The sequence below is a fragment of the Myxocyprinus asiaticus genome, chromosome 31 (genome assembly GCF_019703515.2).
Source record: "Myxocyprinus asiaticus isolate MX2 ecotype Aquarium Trade chromosome 31, UBuf_Myxa_2, whole genome shotgun sequence".
Classification (NCBI taxonomy): Eukaryota; Metazoa; Chordata; class Actinopteri; order Cypriniformes; family Catostomidae; genus Myxocyprinus; species Myxocyprinus asiaticus.
The window spans coordinates 16,798,175-16,820,469 of NC_059374.1; positions in this window are offsets into that span (position 1 = coordinate 16,798,175).

The following is a 22,295-nucleotide window of genomic DNA, read 5'->3' on the forward strand; positions in this document are numbered from 1 at the left end:
TTTTTTGTCTGCTCTTTCTGTTCCTGTTGTGCTCTCAAAAGTGCCTGCGCAAGCTGCCCTAGGGTTTCAGTAGAAAGATTAGGGGCTGCTCCAGGGTTGTAAGGAGGCTCTACAGCCTTAGCTAAGCTGAATTCTCTGTGGCAACAGATAATGCCTTTTGTGTTTTTCTTCCTAATACAACACCTTCTTGCATTCTTCCAGTGACCATGTTTTCTCTGGATGAATGCTATATTTTTTATTTAGATTCTGTCTGACTGACCCCGTTACTATTGAGTCCATGTGTTCTCCTAACAAGACTATGAACTCATTGTCCGACCATAAAGGGGTAGCTAGTCCACCTTTCTCAGTTGTTGGAATAAGTCTAGCATTCCTTTTAAACAAATTTTGCAGTGTTTCTCCGACAAAAACTTGACCCTCTAACACCTCCCTGACAAAGCAGAGGATCAACAGTTTGTTAACACAAACAACTGTTGTTAACCTTCCCTGATTGATCAGAGGATATACCAAAATCGTCCCTGATAAAACAGAGGATAACCTACTTGTTAACAGAAACAACTGTTAACCTTCCCTGACTAATCAGAGCATAAACATTTCTTCTCTGGTAAAACAGAGGATAAACAATTTGTTAACCAAACCTGCAGCTGTTTGTTAACACTTCTCTGGCGGCACAGAGGATAACCATATGTACTGGTCTGTAGCATTTCTTTGGATAGAGCGACACTCAACAAATCTTAGTTGAGCTTGAGTAACTTCAGTCTGGATCGATGTCAGGCATCAAACTCTATCCGGGTCACGGCACCAAAACTGTTGGAAACTCAGAAGCGAAGACCAGGAGACTCGGGTAAAGCTTTAGCAGGATTCTTTATTGTAGAATATCAGGAGCATCAGTCTACAGGTCAGAAGTTGCTGTCTTGTGCTGCAGTCAACAAATCTAAAACACTGAGCTATACATTGTAGTTTTAAAAATATTTAGGGGGCTGTCCTTCCATGAGAAGACAAAGCACTCAGTTGATGACTATAAACAAAGTGTACAAAGGAAATAAGCAGTTGTAAGAACCCTCCCCAGACTCTGAGTTTCACCAGCCCTTAATCCAATCAGCATAACTATATCACTCAGACTACTTCATTATCATAGAGATAAAGGAAGGTCCACACCTAAGCCATTATATTTACATTGGACTCAGACAATGATTAAATCATGAACGATGGTCGTCAATTCAGTGGCTGGGATGGAGGCACCAAGAGTCAACACATATCAAAGGTGATAGCTTCAGTAAGCCATTCTTGTTTGACTCACAAAAAGGTGAACAAGATCTGGCAGAGACCTTCACTTAGCAACTCTGTTTAACATTGTAATACAGCTGACACTGTTGCTTCTCTAAACTACCAAGTCTGATACACATATAATAAAAAAACTTATTCTTAAACTCATTCTTAAATTTATATTCCCACAGTTACCCCTTTGAGAGTTCTAATAACTCTCATACAATTAAATTTAAGCTACAACAACCTATTTACAAAATGTATTTGGCATGAGTAGTAATCATAAGACCAGTATATTTAATCTTGTGTCTTTGAACAATCACAGGCACATTTCACTTAATCTTAGTGTATTACCCATTAATAAGGTAAAAGAATCTAAAATTTATATTCCCACAATTCGAACTCACGACTCCAGGGGTGGTAGGCAGTGTCTTAACTCACTGAGCTACCCAGGCCCCCTAGGAAAACACCACTATTAATCCTTCAGATTTCCAACCCAGCAAACAGGTACACTGTCATTAAAACATGGTCACCCTCAAAATTACATTATACAGTTAAAAGAGAAAACATAAATCCAAATCTGAGTCTATTCAAAATATAAATTAAACTGGACATGGTTGAACCTGGTTAAACCTGGTGATACATGAATGGCTTGCACGTGTAGCATGAGTTTCGTCACACTTTAAAGGAGTTTAGCCTCCCATTCATCTGATGAAAACACACTGCGTGATCATAAGATGTAGATTGGAATGCAGTTGCGAAAAACTTAATGTAAATAAAATAGCCTGCTTGCGTACCCTCTGTGTGATTTCGAGAAATGTATGACATAATATAAGAAATATTAAAGATTCCACATAATTTCAGTAATCAGGGCTTGACAGTATGGACTGCTCGATGGCCCGGGGCCAGTGTGAGAGAGATTCAGGCCAGCTGCTAGAACTGTCACTTGCCCAATCGGGCCAGTGCTGCATTTATAACATTAGTGCAAGCAAACAACAAGCGAGAGAGCACAAAAATTACACTGGGTGAACGAAGTCTTCCAGTGCCGGTCCTACCCCATTTGGCACCCAAGGTGACCATAAATGGGTATAACTATATATAGGAATAACTTTTATGTAAAGTGCAAATAAAACAAGTCAAGTGGTCTAAGATCTATGCACATTGTACAGTACATTTCACAGCAGGCACATATATAGGCTTTCATCATTACTGGGGAGTCTGGGGCCCATCAAGTACACAATCTATTGTACCATGATGTTGTGGGGTGTTTAAAATTATTTATTTATTTATTCATTTTGCAAAAACAGCACCAAAGCACTCATTCCTGGTGATTTAGGAGCATCATTTGAACATTTTCTTTAGTAGCCTATATACAGTATATTGTGTAGCATTAATGAAAGGACTAAAACATGTTGTCATCTTTTCACATTACACAGCACAAGATGAAGTTTATCAAAGTTACCTTTCTCAAAAGCTTGCTGTGGCAGTATCATGGTACAGTGATGGTACAATATGGTAAAACCTTGGTATTTTTATTAGATACAGTAGGCCTATATCATGGTATTTATATGGAAGGCAACTCCAAAGAACATGTCCAAAAAACATGGTATTGGTTTGGATTGGTACTTTTAAGTGCTTTCATGTAATGTAAGTGTTTTGATACACTTTTATTTAGAAAGTATCTTTTCCTGCAGTAGACAATCGTTCACAGGCTGCACTCACACTTGCACGTGATATTCATCACTGGCAAATGATTGAATGCAGCTGCATGTTTTGTTTCAATGAATTGTAAGTAAATATTCACTTTATTCAGTGTTGTTTTTGTTCTCTGTCTTCTAAACATCCCATTACTGTTTTACTGCATGACAAAGAGCTTCAAATAATTCAGCCCGCACGTTAGACAAATACGTCATTGAGAAGAACTGACTCAAAAGACTGATTAATTTACACATCGGGCATCACTTCGATTCACGAGCCCCGTGCTTGTGAGTCTATAGCCGTGTTCACAGTGGCATACTATCCATACTACTCTCACAGTTGTTTTTTTTTTTTTTTTTTTGCCAAACACAGGTATAAGAGAAATAGTAAAAGTAGTATGGTAGTAAGGCATTTAGTACATGGTCTATTTGTTCCATGGGGGGCGCCACATCACGTCATCAGAACACACAGGGCACATTTTGTTTGACACCGATTCAGAATCAGAATGAGCTTTATTGCCAAGTGTGCTCACGTACACAAGGAATTTTTTTTGGTGCACACAGAACATTACAGTGAAACACAGAATATAAAACTTATAAACAATTATAAACAGACATACAAAAAATGACATATTACATAGAATGGCATATGTACATGTGCAAGTGGTAATATATGTGCAAGGTAAGGGTATGTACAGTTATTGAATTAAATATGAGTGAATTTATATATGTACATGACATATTTATACATTATTGCACTATGGGAGTCCTGAAGGCAGTTTAATTGTTCATGTGGAAAATGGCCTGTGGGTAAAAACTGTTCTTGTGCCTGGATGTCCTGGTGCTGAGTGCTCTGTAGTGCTGGCCAGAGGGCAACAGTTCAAAAAGGGGGTGGGCAGGGTGTGTGGGGTCCAGAGTGATTCTACCTGCACATTTCCTCATCTGTAGACGTTCAGGTCTTGGAGGGTGGGCACCAATGATCCTCTCAGCAGTCCTGACTGTCTCTTGTAGTTTCCTTCTGTTTGATTTGGTGGCTGAACCAAACCAGACAGTTATAGATGTACACAGGACAGACTCAATGACCGCTTGTCCTTTACAGTGCAGTCATTAGTGTACAGGGAGAAGAGCAGTGGAGAGAGAACTTATCCTTGAGGTGCACCAGTGCTAATAGTGAGAGTCCCAGATGTGATTTTCCCCAGTCTCACTAGCTGCTGCCTAACTGTCAGAAAGCTATTGATCCACTGACAGATTGTGGTTGATACGGAGAGCTGTGTCAGTTTGGTTGAGAGAAGATCAGGCATGATGGTATTGAAGTCCACAAATAGGATCCTTGCATAAGTCCCAGGTCTGTCGAGGTGTTACAGGATATAATGCAGTCCCATGCTGACAGCATCATCCACATACCTGTTTGCTCGGTAAACAAACTGAAGGAGGTCTAGCAGGGGTCCAGTTATGTCCTTTAGGTAGGCCAAAACCAGTCTCTCAAATGACTTCATGACCACAGATGTGAGAGCGACAGGTCAGTAATTAAGTCCTATGATTTGGGTTTTTTAGGGGACCGGGATGATGGTGGTACATTTGAAGCAGCAGGGAACTTCACACTGCTCCAGTGATCTATTAAAGATCTGTTTGAAGATGGAGGCCAGTTGGTCAGTGCAGACATTCAGACAGGCATGTGAGATACTGTCTGGGCCTGAAGCTTTCCAAGTCTTTTGTTTTTTAAAGACCCGGCACACATCCTCCTCACAGACCATAAGTGCAGGATGAGTAGCAGGAGGGGAGTTCCAGGAGGTGTTGCTGTGTGTGTGAAGTGAAGATCAGAGTGGGGGATGGGTGAGAGACTGAGATTTTCAAACCTGCAGTAAAACATACTTAGTTCATCAGCCATTTGTTGTCATATACTTGGTAATGCTTTTCAGGCCTTTCCACACAGATGCAGCAACATTGGCTGAAAACTAGTTTTTCAGCTTTACAGAGGAGCTTCTTTTAGGGCACTCTGATTTCCTTAGTGTGTTTGTGGCCTGTTTGTACAATATTTTATCCCCACTTCTGTAAGCATCCTCTTTGGCATGACGAAGCTGTCTGAGTTTTCCTGTAAACCATGGTTTATCTTTATTGTATGATAAAAATGTCCTAACAGGGATGCACATATCCTCACAGAAACAGATATATGATGTAACAGTATCTGTGAGCTCGTCCTGAACACATACTTATTGGCTTGGTAGATCGGTGGCCCCTGAAACGATGCCACCCTAGGTGCTTGCCTATGTCGCCTAATGAGTTGACCAGCCCTGAGGTCTTCTAACCGATGAGTGGGCGTGATTCTATTTAGTTCCCAAAGACGTGCGAGCACATGATATGTGCCAAGGCACAGTCGCGTGCATGCACAAGAGTGTGCAGACACCGAGCACGCTCTCGTAGAACTGCCCTCGCTCTTTTCCAAGTGTCTTGGCAGCAGCTATTATCAATATGTATAAAATAGCAGGAAAAAAAACCCCACATATTGAATTTTGTAGCGGGATTGCACTTCTTGCATATTTTAAGTATCCCCGCACATTCCGTGTTCACAGTGTGTGAAATCCCCAAATTGTTCGTTTTTACATGTTGGTGAAAAGTAGTAATCCATACATTGGAACACAAGAAATCAACAGTTTATTTCTATAGGATGGAAAATTCACATCTCTCCGTTCATACTGTAGTCAATTAAAAGTGAATCAATCTGTCTGTAAACAATTGTTGGAAAAAATTACCTGTGTCATGCACAAAGTAGATGTCCTAAACGACTTGCCAAAACTATAGTTTGCTAATATGAAATCTGTGGAGAGTGGTTAAAAAATGAGTTTTAATGACTTCAACATAAGTGTATATAAACTTCTGACTACAACTGTACACATTCTGCTCTGCTGAAGTGACCTGTTAAGTTCCGGGTGTATTCCATGCATTCCGATCTTTGTGCGAAGAACAGACCCAAATGTAACTTTTTATTTTGCGGTCCCCCGGGGTCCGCCGTACACATTCAGCTCTCGACTTGTTCTACTAACAAATTCAAAAATCGCCACCACAAGAAGGTGTCAGCGTGACGTCAAACGCCACTGGCTCTCTTATGTCTTGTGAACGATTACGATGATCTCAAGTTCAGATGTATTTTTTTGAATGAGATGTGTGTGACCAGTATTGGATGGCACTGCCTTCATGGAGGGGGGAGATTTTCAGCGATTAAAATCTTTGGTTTCACTCTGTTCCTCACACAATGCTATCGTATGGTTTGGAATTATTATAGTGCTTTTGTATCATTTTTATTTTAAATAAATTATTGTAAATTATTGTATGTTTATCTGCTTGTTATGTCTTTAATATTGTTGAGAATTGTTTCGGTTTAGGCATAATGGTGGGGTCGGGTGCTTAAAAATATCTAAAAAATTGTGTAATGCAAATTTAAATTATTGTTACTAAATTTACCCAACCCCATAACTAAACCTAACCAATTATCAACAATGTTAAAAATGATTTATATAGTTGATAACTGGTTAGGTTCAGTAATGGGGCTGGGTTAGGGGATCTAAAATAATCGACATGATTTTGTAATATAACCACATTAATATATTTATAAGTATAATAAAACATATTGTGGTTAAACACATGCAGTATTATCCGAATATTGGCACTGATGCCTCCCTTTTAGACTGCCCTCTGCGTGCGTCGGATACAGATGCCAGAGGGTGCTTTTGGTGTCTGTAGATTGACGCACTGAGCTCTTGCACAAGCGGCAGTATTTGATGCCTCGGGAGTGAGAACGGTATTGGAATAGATGACCATGACCATGATATAATTTCTCCAATATTCATGTTTTCTTATTTGGTACACTTTCCGCCATCACTACAGCACTAGAGCAATCTCATAAGCTCAACAGAATCGATTGCCTGAGAAGTGATGGATGGAAAATGATATTGGTAATTTGATTAGTTTATGTTGCTGACAAATCTAAATGGGTGAGAAATGGGCCACCAGTTCTGGAAGCACTGACAATTTTACTGTCACTCCTACATTATGTCATTAGGGAAATGTTGTATGTGGACTCTACTGAAAAGGCCACCTTAGTGAAGCGTGAATCTTCATACTGCTTTAGGCAATAAACCAGCATCCAAAATTTCACATGTGTTGGCCTTTTCAGCAGATAAGTTTGAAAAATTATCCTTTTTTTGTTCTCTCAGACATTCACCTGAAGTACAGTGGGGTCAAAAATTCAAATTTTACTTATGAAAATGGTCTTATTTTGGATTGTTTTAATTTAATACTTTGTTTCATTACAAACTATATTCTCAGCATAACAATTTCAGTGAAAATTCATAGCTATGCTGCTTTAGTTAGATCTTCTGGGACTGAAAATACTTCTCTTATTCTTTAACCCTGCTTTAAATTGAATGGCATCTATGCTAATTTTATTCTATTTCTTTCCCTGTCTAAACCTCGGGATACCAGAGCCTGCCAGATCCATCTCCAGTACTTCCCGATTCCCACTGTGTCGCTGCGTAATGATGACCAACTGCAGCATGTGCCAGCCAGACTTCACTTCAGTCTACTAAGACGGACTTCACAGAGGATGAATTAATGCAAACTCAAAGACATGGGATTCTTCATGAGCCACTGCCTAAACCATGGGCTCAGGATGGAGTTCACCAAAATTACCTGCCATAAGCTTCCAGCCGGACAGCAATGCTCCTCACTGAATGATACCTATATCAACTTGGTCAAAGGAGGGACAACAACCTCTTAAACTACACTACCGGTCAAAAGTTTTGAAACACTTACTCATTCTTTATTATATACAGGTGCATCTCAATAAATTAGAATGTCATGGAAAAGTTCATTTATTTCAGTAATTCAACTCAAATTTGGTTCTTTTAATTGTGATGATATTGGCTCACATTTAACAAAAACCCACCAATTCACTATCTCAAAAAATTAGAATATGGTGACATGCCAATCAGCTAATCAACTCAAAACACCTGCAAAGGTTTCCTGAGCCTTCAAAATGGTCTCTCAGTTTGGTTCACTAGGCTACACAATCATGGGGAAGACTGCTGATCTGACAGTTGTCCAGAAGACAATCATTGACACCCTTCACAAGGAGGGTAAGCCACAAACATTCATTGCCAAATAAGCTGGCTGTTCACAGAGTGCTGTATCCAAGCATGTTAACAGAAAGTTGAGTGGAAGGAAAAAGTGTGGAAGAAAAAGATGCACAACCAACTGAGAGAAGTAAAATCGATTCAAGAATTTGGGTGAACTTCACAAGGAATGGACTGAGGCTGGGGTCAAGGCATCAAGAGCCACCACACACAGACGTGTCAAGGAATTTGGCTACAGTTGTCGTATTCCTCTTGTTAAGCCACTCCTGAACCACAGACAACGTCAGAGGCGTCTTACCTGGGCTAAGGAGAAGAAGAACTGGACTGTTGCCCAGTGTTCCAAAGTCCTCTTTTCAGATGAGAGCAAGTTTCGTATTTCATTTGGAAACCAAGGTCCTAGAGTCTGGAGGAAGGGTGGAGAAGCTCATAGCCCAAGTTGCTTGAAGTCCAGTGTTAAGGTTCCACAGTCTGTGATGATTTGGGGTGCAATGTCATCTGCTGGTGTTGGTCCATTGTGTTTTTTGAAAACCAAAATCACTGCACCTGTTTACCAAGAAATTTTGGAGCACTTCATGCTTCCTTCTGCTGACCAGTTTTTTAAAGATGCTGATTTCATTTTCCAGCAGGATTTGTCACTTGCCCACACTGCCAAAAGCACCAAAAGTTGGTTAAATGACCATGGTGTTGGTGTGCTTGACTGGCCAGCAAACTCACCAGACCTGAACCCCATAGAGAATCTATGGGGTATTGTCAAGAGGAAAATGAGAAACAAGAGACCAAAAAATGCAGATGAGCTGAAGGCCACTGTCAAAGAAACCTGGGCTTCCATACCACCTCAGCAGTGCCACAAACTGATCACCTCCATGCCACGCCGAATTGAGGCAGTAATTAAAGCAAAAGGAGCCCCTACCAAGTATTGAGTACATATACAGTAAATGAACATACTTTCCAGAAGGCCAACAATTCACATGTGTTTTTTTTTTTTTATTGGACTTATGATGTATTATAATTTTTTGAGATGGTGAATTGGTGGGTTTTTGTTAAATGTGAGCCAAAATCATCACAATTAAAAGAACCAAAGATTTAAACTACTTCAGTCTGTGTGCATTGAATTTATTTAATATACAAGTTTCACAATTTGAGTTGAATTACTGAAATAAATGAACTTTTCCACGACATTCTAATTTATTGAGATGCACCTGTATATTTTTTTTCTCCACATTTTAGAATAAGAGTAAAGTCATTAAAACTATGGAATAACAAAAATGGAACTATGGGAATTATGTTGTGTCTAAACAAAATCCAAAATAAATCAAAACTCTTGACATTTTCTCAACCAACTTCTTGAGGTATCACCCATCTATGTTGGGCACTTTTTGGCAGCTTTTCTTTATTATTTGGTCCAAGTCATCAATTTCAAAAACTTTTTTTTAATTAAATTTTACTTTTATAATGAAATAAATTAATATGGTGGCACAATTATATTTTTGTCTACAAAACTAATTTCAAACATTTAAGCATACGCCTTCAGATCAAAAGATTTTAAGATCATGAGAAACATTTCAGTCAAGTGTTTCAAAACTTTTGACCGGTAGTGTACATAGAAAATTAATTAACCACTAAAAAGCCTTCATTGGCCAAAATCAAAGGACAATGCATCTACTTGTATTTCCTCAGTTAATTCGGGATGAATTCAAGGACTTTACATTTACATTTATTTACATTTATTCATTTGCCAGACACTTTTATCCAAAGCGACTTACAAAAGAGGAACACATAAGCAAATCATCTTAAGGAGACAGTGGTACGAAAAGTGCCATATTATAAAGTTTCACTAGCATCAGAATAGCATACAAAACAGATTAAAGTGCAACTTTTTTTTTTTTAGTGACTGGTTAAGTGCACATGGAAAAGATGCGTTTTTAGCCGTTTTTTGAAGACAGAAAGTGAGTCAGCTTCACGGATGGAGTTGGTAAGGTCATTCCACCAACGTGGTATGATGAAGCCGAAGAAGTGTTTTGGTGCCTCTTTGTGTTGGTACAACAAGGCGACATTCCTTAGCCGACCGCAGGCTTCTAGTGGGTGCGTAGCTCTGCAGAAATGATTTTAGGTATGCTGGAGCAGACCCAGTGACTGTTTTGTATGCCAGCATCAGAGCCTTGAACTATGATATGTGCATCAACCAGCAGCCAGTGAAGAGAGACAAGGAGTGGTGTAACATGCGCTCTCTTTGGTTGATTAAAGACCAGACATGCTGCTGCATTCTGGATCATTTGCAGGGGTCTAATTGCACATGCAGGGAGGCCTGCAATGAGAGCGTTACAGTAGTCCAGTCTAGTTATGACAAGTGACTGAACAAGAAGTTGTGTGGCATGTTCAGAGAGGAAGGGTCTTATCTTCCTGATATTGTAGAGTGTAAATTTACATGATCTTGTGGTCTTTGAGATGTGGTCTGTGAAATTTAGTTTGTTATCGATGGTTACCCCTAGATTTCTGACCGTTTTGGAAGGCGTTACTGTAGCTGCACCCAGCTGCACGGTGATGTTGTGTTCAACAGCAGGGTTGGCTGGAAAGACAAGGAGTTCGGTCTTGGCTGGGTTAAGTTGCAGGTGGTGTTCCTTCATCCAGGCCGAGATGTCTACCAGGCAGGCAGAGATTCGAGCAGTCACTGTGGTGTCGTTGGGCTGGAAAGACAAGTAGAGTTGTGTGTCATCAGCATAGCAATGGTAAGAGAAATCATGTGCCTGAATGATGGGTCCCAGTGATGTTGTGTATATAGAGAAGAGAAGTGGCCCAAGCACTGAACCCTGAGGTACCCCAGTAAGTAGCTGATATAGCTTGGACACCTCACCTCTCCAGGCTACCTTGAAGGACCTACCTGAGAGATAGGAATTAAACCAGTCAAGCACAGTTCCTGTGATGCCCAGTGAAGAAGAGGGTGGAGAGTAAGATCTGATGGTTGACTGTGTCGAAGGCTGCAGAAAGGTCCAGTAATATCAGGACGGATGATCTGGATTCAGCTTTCGCCTGTCTCAGCGACTCAGTGACAGACAGCAGGGCAGTCTCGGTGGAGTGTCCACTTTTGAAGCCTGACTGATTGTCATCCAGCAGCTTGTTCTGTGAGAGACAGGCAGATATTTGATTGAAAACTGCCCTTTCAAATGTTTTTGCCATGAATGGGATGAGAGAGACTGGTCTGCAGTGTTCTATTTGTGTGGGGTTAAGTGTGGGTATCTTCAGCAGCGGGGTTACTCGAGCCTGCTTAAATGTAGTGGGAAAAGTGCCTGTAAGTAGAGATGTGTTAATTATGTGAGTAAGTGCAGGTAAGATGGATGGAGAGATGGCCTGGAGAAGGTGAGAAGGAATGGGGTCAAGGGAACAGGTGGTGGGGTGGTTGGAAAGGATGAGTTTAGAGACCTCAGTGTCAGTCAGAGGAGAGAACATAGAGACAGAGGAGTTGCATACAGGAGATGGGTGTTTGACAGGGTGAGGTGCTGAGAATGTATTGCTGATGGTTGTAACCTTATTAGTAAAAAAGGTAGCGAAGACATCTGCTGTCAGTGATGTGTCAGGCGGTGGAGGGGGAGGACAGAGAAGTGTGTTGAATGTTCTAAACAAGCTGTGAGTGTCTGTGGTGCTGTTGATCTTGTTCTGGTAGTAGTTTTTGCAGATTTAACGCTATCTGAAAAAGTTGCAAGCAGAGACTGATACTTAACCAGATCTGCTGGATCTTTAGATTTCCACCATCTCCTCTCAGCTGCCCTGAGGTCAGTCTGATGTTCACAAAGGACGTCAGAGAGCCAGGGGCTGGGTGGTGTAGGACGTGCTGGCCTTGAGGAGGGAGGACAGATGTTGTCTAGACAGGTTGTTAAAGTAGAGCTTAGTGTGTCTTTGGCAATGTTTACATCAAGGGTGGAAAATACATTTTGTGTGGGAAGAGAGGTAGAGACAGCAGTGGAAAGGCGAGAGGGTGAAAGAGAACGGAGGTTACGGCGAAAGGAAACCAAAGGTGGAGTCTATTTTAATGTAGATGGGAGAGTCATGTTGAACTGAACAAAGTAGTGATCAGAGACATGTAAAGGAGTAACAAGAATATTTGAGTTGGTACAGTTACATGTAAAAATGAGGTCCAGCTGGTTGCCCGATCTGTGAGTTGCTGTGATGCTTAGTTTTTCCAAGTCAAATGAGGCCAGAAGAGCATTCAGTTCAGTGGCCTGGGGCTTGTCTTGGTGTATGTTGAAATCACCAAGAACCACAAGTGGCTTACCATCCTCCGGTAAGGAGGACAGCAGGACATCCAACTCCTTGAGAAAGTTTGCCAGCTGACCTGGAGGGTGATAAATGACAACAACATGTATTTTTGTTGGTTGCATTGTAGTAACAGCATGGAATTCAAAAGCAGTATTGTTACATAGAGAAGAGTGTGGTGAAAAAGTCCAGTTGTTATGAATGAGCAAACCTATTCCCCCACCTGAGGGGTGTGAGAGAAGAAGAAGTTGTTGGAGAGAGCAGCAGGTGTTGCTGTATCCTCTGGACGTATCCATGTTTCTGTCAGTGCCAGGATGCTGAGGGTGGACTGTGTGGCAAAGGCTGGAATGAAGTCAGCTTTGTTCACAGCTGACTGGCAGTTCCAGAGTCCCACTGAGAAAGAGAGCGGAGCAGGTGCTGAAGTGCAAAGTGGCTGTAGGTTGTGTGGGTTGCGTTTTGTCTTGCATCTATATCGTGTAAACGGTCTGTAACAGATAACAGGGATGTGCTTGAAGGCATATGTTATTCGTGAAGTAGACATGTTAGTATGTACAAGGAAAATATGAGATAAAATTAAAAGATACTTAAGTGCTATGGTGAGTGGTGTCCTTGCTCAGTAGACTCACACAGGTAGACTCGCTGGTCTTTACACAAGTAGGTCTTCACATGAGGTGGGCTTTACACGAGGGCTACCACTTCCGCTGCCACTTGCGCATTCACGTCAAATATATACATGATGCTAACGAGCCGTACAGTGAAAAAAGCAGGACACACCTTAATGCTACTTAGCACAAAGCTAGTCACGAGGGCAGCCGAAACTACGGGTCGCGCGAGGTGAACAGCGTGGGAACAAACGTGACTTCAGTACACCGCAAATAAATTATGCTATACTTTAGCAATAAATAATACTCTAAAACAAGTGAAGCACTGTTTATAGACACTAAAAACAATGATGGTTTTACACACACTGGACAAACAACTCTGAATCTAGCAGTGAATACCATGGGACAAGTCAAAACACTGTAGCACACACACCAACACACGTTTAAGTGACGTGAGTTCATGCCAGTAAACAAACAGCACGAGTCTAGCAATGAATACCACTCTTCAACAAAGTAAAACAACGAAACACACTTACACACAACTGCAGACTCCTGTAGATTTATCACTTTGACCCTAAAACTTACAGTTAATATAAAATCATTCTGTTTAATCATTTAACCACTAATAGGTCTAAACATAAATAACTAATATTGCCATTATATTCATTCATTTTCTGTTGTATCATAATTTCATGTTCAGCTGCTTTGAAACAATGCCTGTTGTGAAAAGCACTATACAAATAAATTTGACTTGAAAAGTTACATTGAAAAATGTACATGATTTTTAGAAATTCTTTATTTTTAGTATGCCCCCCCTTCTGCTTTAAGGACAGCATGCAATTGAGTGGGCATGGACTTCAGCGGCTTCTCCCCCCTTTGCACTGTTGGACTGCAGAGAATGCCCCTGGGCGCTTTGGCAGAAATAAAAAAGTATATTCTAAAAAAGAGTATATTTCTCTAAAAGAACGGCACACAAGGAACGTCTTTTTAAAGATGTGTCTTTTTAAAGATGCCTTTCCGTTTGTGTGTTATTCCTGGTAGTGGTCATTATCTCTCACCTTCTGACGGTCACGATTGCTGTCTTTCGTGTCTGGCCGCTGCCCACACGGAGACAGCATTCGTAGATGGGTCATGTACTCATTGCGAGAACGTCAATGGCAACGATGTGGTCGCGGCTTGCCTTCGTAAGAAAGCAAGCCAACCCAGCAGCTCCCCGCCCCGGTCCTTCTACCTATGGGTATGAGGCCAGTGCGGCTAGCACTGGGGGCGATTTGGGGACCCCAGTGGGACCACCTCCACCTGGTATCCCCCCATGGACCTCCCATTCCCCAGCACGCTCATCTGCCCCGATCGGTCTTCCAGATGAGTTCGCTGGCTCGTCTCACAGCGAGTTCGACCTCTTGTTTTCAGCCCGCGAAGGGGATGAGCTCTCGAGTGCAGCACGGAGAGCGGGCTCCTTCAGTTGGACACGGAAGCCTCAGCTGGGCTCCCCCCTTGGGTACAATCACCCTGCGCACCCAGCTGTGGCACAAATCCGCCCCTGATGTGACGGTCTCCACAGGTCACGAGGACAGGCCTCTTCTTGCCCCATCCCAGGCTGTTCCGGGGGTGGTCACAAGGAACCAGGTAAGTGCTTCGATGTCCTTGAACTCAGCACAGCCACGACACGGCGTGGCACCTCAGGCTCCGCTGTGAGACCCCACCCGCTGGTACGTCCGATGAGATTGTCCCCTTGGTCGCCCTCGCCCGGAGCTTGGACGCATGGCTTCCGCTTTCCAACCCGTCGCGATGGCTGGTCCGGACCGTCCGACTTGGCTACGTGATTCAGTTCACCAGGGGTCCGCCCAGATTCAGCAGCGTCCACTTCACCTCAGTGAAGGACGAAAATGCCGCTACCTTGCACGTGGAAATCACTACCCTACTACGGAAGGTTGCGATAGAGCTGTCCCTCCGGCCGAGATGAAGAAGGGGTTTTACAGCCCCTACTTCATTGTACCGAAGAAAGGCGGTGGGTTGCGGCCAATCTAGGATCTGCAAGTACTGAACCAGGCTTTACATAGACTCCCGTTCAAGATGCTGACCCAAAACGCATTCTAGCGAGAGTCCGGCATCAAGATTGGTTCACTGCGGTAGACCTGAAGGACGCGTACTTCCACGTCTCGATTCTACCTCGACACAGACCCTTCCTGCAGTTTCCATTCGAGGGTCGGGCATATCAGTACAAGGTCCTCCCTTTCGGCCTGTCCTTGTCCTCTCACGTCTTCACGAAGGTCGCAGAGGCAGCCCTTGCCCTGTTAAGGGAAGTGGGCATTCGCATTCTCAACTATCTCGATGATTGGTTAATCCTAGCTCACTCTTGGGATGTGTTGTGTGCACACAGGGACCTTGCGCTCTCGCACCTCGGCCGACTAGGGCTTCGGGTCAACTGGGGAAAGAGCAAGCTCCTCCCGGTTCAGATCATTTCTTTTCTTGGCTTGGAGTTGGACTCAGTCTCAATGACGGCGCGCCTCACGAACGAGCGCACACAGTCGGTGCTGTCCTGTTTGAAGGCTTTCAGACAGAAGACAGTGGTTCCACTGAAACTGTTTCAGAGGCTCCTGGGGCATATGACATCCTCAGTGGTGGCCACTCTGCTCGGGTTGATGCATATGAGACCACTTCAGCACTGGCTCCAGACTGGAGTCCCGAGATGGGCATGAGGCTGCGGGACACATCGCATGGCCATCACGCCAGTCTGTCACCACCTCTTCAGCCCTTGGACCGACCTCACATTTCTACGGGCAGGCATTCCCCTAGAGCAGGTCTCCAGGCGCGTCGTGGTTATGACAGATGCCTCCAAAATGGGCTGGGGCACTGTATGCAATGGGCACGCAGCCTCCGGCTCCTGGACGGGCCCGTGGCTTCGTTGGCACATCAACTGCCTCGAGTTGCTGGCAATTCTGCTCGCCCTGCGGAGGTTTCGGCCGTTTATCCAGTGCAAGCATGTGTTAGTTCGGACAGACAACACGGCAACGGTAGCATATATCAACCGTTAAGGCAGTTTACGCTCCCATTGTATGTCACAACTCGCCAGCCGTCTCCTCCCTTGGAGTCAACAGCACCTCAAGTCGTTGAGAGCTACTCACATCCCGGGCGACCTCAAGATGAGAATGGAGGCCCACCCTCAGGTGGTCCAGCTGATTTGGAGTCGATTCGGGAAGGCACAGGTAGACCTGTTTGCTTCCCAAGAATCCTCTCACTGCCCGCTCTGGTACGCCTTGACCGAGGCACCTCTTGGTATAGACACGCTGGCACACAGCTGGCCCCCTGGACTATGCAAATATGCATTTCCCCCAGTGAGCCTACTTGCACAGACCCTGAGCAGGTCATCCTGGTAGCACCCTACTGGCCCACCCAGACGTGGTTCTCGGACCTCACGCTCCTCACGATATACCTCCCCGGCAAATTCCCCTGAGGAAGGACCTTCTTTCTCAGGGACGGGGCACCATCTGGCACCCGTGACCAGACCTCTGGAATCTCCATGTCTGGCCCCTGGACGGGACGTGGAAGACTTAACTGGCCTACCACCCGTGGTGGTAGACACGATCACTCAGGCTAGGGCCCCCTCTACGAGGTGCCTGTATGCCTTGAAGTGGCATCTGTTCGCTAAGTGGTGTTCTTCCTGACGCGAAGACCCCCAGAGATGCGCAGTCGGATCGGTGCTTTCCTTCCTGCAGGAGAGGTTGGAAGGGCAGCTGTCCCCCTCCACCTTGAAGGTGTATGTAGCTGCTATTTCCTCCGAGCCCTGTGGCAGACGAGTTTGCGGAGAAACTCGCTGCTGGCTCAGTACATGTGCTAACTAAGCCCTGTACTGGGGTAGGTGCTCCGCACGTGTTGGTTCCCCAATAGGTAACCCCATGCGATATATATCTTCCGCTAATTCGTTTCCCTGTTGGTAAACTGCATCTTCCTTGGGCAGAGGCCCCTCTGCCCCTGTCACCATGTTTGTAGAAACTCCTCCCCCGTAGGGTAGGACCTACCATGGGACTTCTCCACATGACATACTTCTGACAAAGCTCGGCAAGACAATGTGACATATTTCCACTCAAATTACCCCCCCCCCGGGTGGGGTGTGGTCTCCACAGTGTCTTCCCCTTGGGAGGGACACCCCACCGACGTTGACCTGGTGGCCCCAGTCGGATAACTCTTTTTTTGGGGAGAGGAAAAAAAAGAGGATAAGAGGCCAGGACTGGGCTAGCCTGTCTCTATCTTTTGGGCAGTCGACTTGTCCCCGAAGGGCCGTTCGACACTCATAACAGTGTTGGGGGGAGGTTACGTGTCGGCCTGGAGTGCTGGCTATGAGGCACGCATTGGTCTTCTCATCACACACCACCAGTTCATGTAACACAGTTTAGCCAGTTGTGGCGTTTCGTATAGGGACCCCTATTGTCACTACATCGACATAACGTTGAGTGAGTGACAGATCGGGAATGTCCTGGTTACTTGCGTAACCTCCGTTCCCTGATGGAGGGAACGAGACGTTGTGTCCCTCCTGCCACAATGCTGGACTACCCGCTGAAATGGCCGGGACCTTGTCTCAGCTCCTCAGCACAAAACCTGAATGAGTGGTTGCATACCAGCTCCTTTTATACCCGTATGTTCGGGGGAGTGATATGCAAATACCACTCGCCAATTTTTATTGGCCTTTTGTCAAAGACCAGAGGTGTTTCGGGCTCCCAAGTGTGACCCCTAGTGTCACTACATCGACACAACGTCTCGTTCCCTCCAACAGGGAACGGAGGTTACGCAAGTAACCAGGACGTTTTTGAAATGGATGATTTGGACTGAATAATTAAGAAAAGCAGCCACTAAGTGCCCAGCTTATAGATGGGAACTCCTTCAACACTGTTTAAAAAGAATCCCAGGGTGATACCTCAAGAAGATGGTTGAGAAAATGCCAAGAGTACATTCCTGCAAAACCTAGGCAAAGTGTGGCCACTTTGAAGATACTAAAATATAACATAGTTTTGATTTATTTACAGTTGTGATGACTTTACTATTACTGTAAAATGTGAAAAAAAAGAGTAAGTGACCCTAATCTTTTGAATGGTAGTGTATGTGCATTCCTGGTTATCCATGTTACCCAGCATGATTTGAGAATGTTCCAAAGTTCATCTTGTGTGCTTCAATGAAAGCAAAACAATATGGAGATAACATGGTCAATGTCACAAATTTGCTTACATTCAAGTGTTCCCTGGGAATCAAACCCTTGATCTTGCTGTTGCTAGTGCCATGCTCTACCAATTGAGCTACAAAGTAAGAGCAAAACATCAAGGTTACAATAATGGCATAACTGTACAATGAACAAACAACAATCATGCATACAAGTAGGTTACAACAAACCCAGCTTGCGAGCTCACATGCAAGTATATATTTTTTACTGCCTGGAGTATTGAGAATACTGTTTTCTCTTTTTCTCAATGCGCAGCCATCTCTTTGTTTTAACATGCCTTGCCACTCAACCAGAGGATAGAAAGCTTTGCCTGAATATCATCAGTAACCCTGACGATAATGTCAGCAAGTACACAGTATTCACTTTTACTTTTGTCAATATGACAAATATACTTAAACTCAAAGTGTTTCAACATCATGTATAATTGAACATGATGCTGTCAGTACATGTTTATAGTGACAGCTGTTGTCTTCATTTCTGGATTACTGCACCTGTTGTCTCTGAGTGTGGCAAGCATAAGACTCAGACTGAACAAAATAACTTCAGGGTATCCAAGGTAACTACATCAACCTATTTTATAGGGCCAGGGTTCCTGTGTGTGCTTTCTTACATTGCTTTTTGCATAGCAGCTCAGTGCTGAGATGTAGACATGCTTTTGTGTTTTTTCTTCTTCTGTAGTTTACTTTGAACACATTGATCAGTAATGGAGGAGACAGAAGAAGTATCTCATGGTCTCATAAAGGACGCAAGAAAATAGAAGGGGATCTGTTTTTTAAGAAAAAAAATTCTGGACCTTGTGTAGCAGGGGCTTCTTGCAGTGTTCCCACATGTCCAGGAAAACCTGGAATTTTGCAAAGCAGTTTTCCAGTCATGGAAAATTAGAAAAATACCCAAATGTCCTGGAAAATAATGATTTATCCTGGAAAATATTTAAACATAATAAAACTGATTGACTGTGTTGCTAACAATGTTTTTGTAACATGTACAAAAACATGCTAATGATCGGGACTTGGAATAGGAGTCAAAAATACAAATTCATCTCATTTTGTCACTGCCAGTGGCTGCGCATTGTAAAACAGATAAATGAATCCCTGTCGCATGCTTTCTCTGCTCATCTGCTGTCATCTCTGCTTTGCTCTGACAAAATAGTTTTAAGTACTGATATAGAACAAAATAAGATTTTTTTGTTCCAACATTGCTGTTATGTTAACCACAATTTTTTTTTTTTTTAAACAAATTCACACTCTGAGTTGGTAACATGGTGATTAAGCCTTCACAGCTCCAGATGTGAATTAATATTCAATAATTAAACGATACTAGTCTGCTTATACTGTGGTTACCACGTAGTATGAGGAAAACACAGATTGAATAATAGAATCTAGTCATAAAAATGGCATTAGCTATAAAACGCAGGATGTTATGGAATACAACATATTTGGAAGAAAATGAATGTTTGAATGCACAATAGGGCTGCAACTAACGATTATTTGATAATCAGCTATTCTAACGATTATTAGAACGATTATTCGACTATTCGGGCGATTATTGCAATGATTAATCATTAGATTTTAACCGAATATTCAGCTTGTACCTTGACTTAAAAGGTTGTAATAAACATGCTTACTAATAATAAAGACTACAAAACCATTGAATTAAAGGAAAAAAAATGACTTTTTATTAATTTTAATTCAGTAAAATATTTGGTGAAAAAAAATCATATTGTAATCAAGTGTTTTGTCTTTTATTCCCATTTAAAAATATCTAAAAATCCTTAAAACAAGATACATTTACCTGAGAAACAACATTATATATATATATATAGACTTGCTTTCAGAGAATGTATCTTGAATATAAGTGAATTTTGTATATAAGTGTATTTTTTTCACTTTCACAAGTCAAAATATACTTATATTCAAGATCTATTCTCTGAAAGCAAGTCTAAATATAGTATGTTGCTTCAGATAAATGTATCTTGTTTTAAGGATGTTTAGATATTTTAAAATATTTAATATTATTTTCAACATTCTCAGACAACAAATGTATCTTCTGCAGTATAGCTCCTAAAGTAAATGTACTTTATTTTAAAGGAGTTTTAGATATTTATATTGCAAAAATAGCCAAAACAACAACAAATCAAAAAAGTATTTAGTTGCAGTGTAGATAATGGGCGAAGACCACCCTCTCACCTTTTTGTTCACGTCGATCCACATTTAACTCTCAAAAAACAAACTCTCTCTTCTTAATAGAACTGCATATCATCGATTTTCTTCACGATAAGATACACACCGCAACACGTGTATTATGATTCACTCTGTGGCAAGCCATCACGTTATAATCTAACTGGAGCAAGCGTGAGAGCAATCTAGATCTAGATCGGACTCATAGAAGCACACAGAGATATGCCAGTTTCAGAGTTTATACTTATTTACATGACCTGCTTCCTTATTATTTGAACTTTAATAAAGGATGCATTAAAGATATAACGGCAAGGTGTTTCCTTTAAAGATGCTCTGACATGGAAGTTTTGCTTCAGTGGAACGGCAGCTCCGGCTCCGCTGTGTTTCACAACGGGAGTAGTTCTTTATTTAGTTATTTTGTATTTTTGTATAATTTCCTCATACTTTGTGATCTACATCACCTGAAGCTGTTTGGAAAGTTTGGAGTGCATCTGGACTGCAAGCTGTCTTCTTCCTCTCAGTCAGGCACGAGCTGCAGTGCTGCTGTTGAGCACCATCATTAATTTCATTTAACGTAACATGAGATCAGTCGACTATTTGTCAATGAAATTTTTTTATGATAACTCGACAAATCATTTAGCCCTAATGCACAATTAATCAAATTAAAATTGCGATATGTCCTAGTGTGATAATTAAACTGCAAAAGTCTGTGATTTATTAAAATATATATGAATGAAAAATTAATGTGTAAACCCATCCACTTATACACTGTGTAGGGCCTCACGGGTTGTTTAGATCAGTGTTACTATCAGAAATAATTTTTTATTTAAAAAATGTATCACCAATCAAAATGGGTTTTTGTTAAATGTGAGCCAAAATCATCACAATTAAAAGAACCAAAGACTTAAACTACTTCAGTCTGTGTGCATTGAATTTATTTAATACACGAGTTTCACAATTTGAGTTGAATTACTGAAATAAATGAACCTTTCCACGACATTCTAATTTATTGAGATGCACCTGTATAGTGAGCAAGGCTTCATGGGATTTCTAGTCTGTTTTGGACTCCCTTTGTGTGATTTTGGTGTGATTTTTATCAGTAAGATTTATGACTTGGTATGTGGGCCTTTGTTTTCTATCTGAATACATGAGGCCCAACAACTGAAAACACCTCATCATGATCATATAAGCACTCTTGTGTGTGTGAGATGACAGAGCACTCTGAAGTGTGCAGCACTTGCAGACTATGTACACTGCCTGGCCAAAAAACAAGTTGCATACACTAATATTTTGTTGGACAGCCTTTAGCTTTGATTATGGTGCACATTCGTCTTGGCATTGTTTCTTCAAACTTATGCAACGTCACAACATTTATTTCCATCCAGAATTGCATTAATTCGTGGCAAAGATCTTGTATTGATGACGGGAGAGTCAAACCACTCCGTAAAGTCATCTCCAGCACATCTCAAAGACTTTGAATGGGGATTAAGGTCAGGACCCTGTGGTGGCCAATTCATGTGTGAAAATGATTCCATCACTAACAAGTGGCTTTCTTGTGGCCACACAGCTGTTTAGTCCCAATCCTGTAAGTTCTTGTTGCATTGTGGGTGTGGAAATGCTCTTACTTTCACTATTAAACATAGCTGTGAGTACTACTGTCGATTTTTTATGATGTGACTTAGTGTTTTAGTGATCTCTGATCACGATCATTCAAGATTTTTTTCCAACTACATTTCTTCCACGAAACTGATGGTTCACCACTATCCTTCTAGGTTTTAATAATGCGTTGGACAATTTTTAACCCATTTCCAGTGATTTGAGCAATCTCCTCAGTTGTTTTCTTTGCTTAATGCAGGCCAATAATTTGCCCCTTCTGAAACACAATAACATCTTTTCCACGACCACAGGATACGTCTTCCAACATGGTTGTTTAAGAAATGAGAAGCTACACACCACATCAGTTAGGG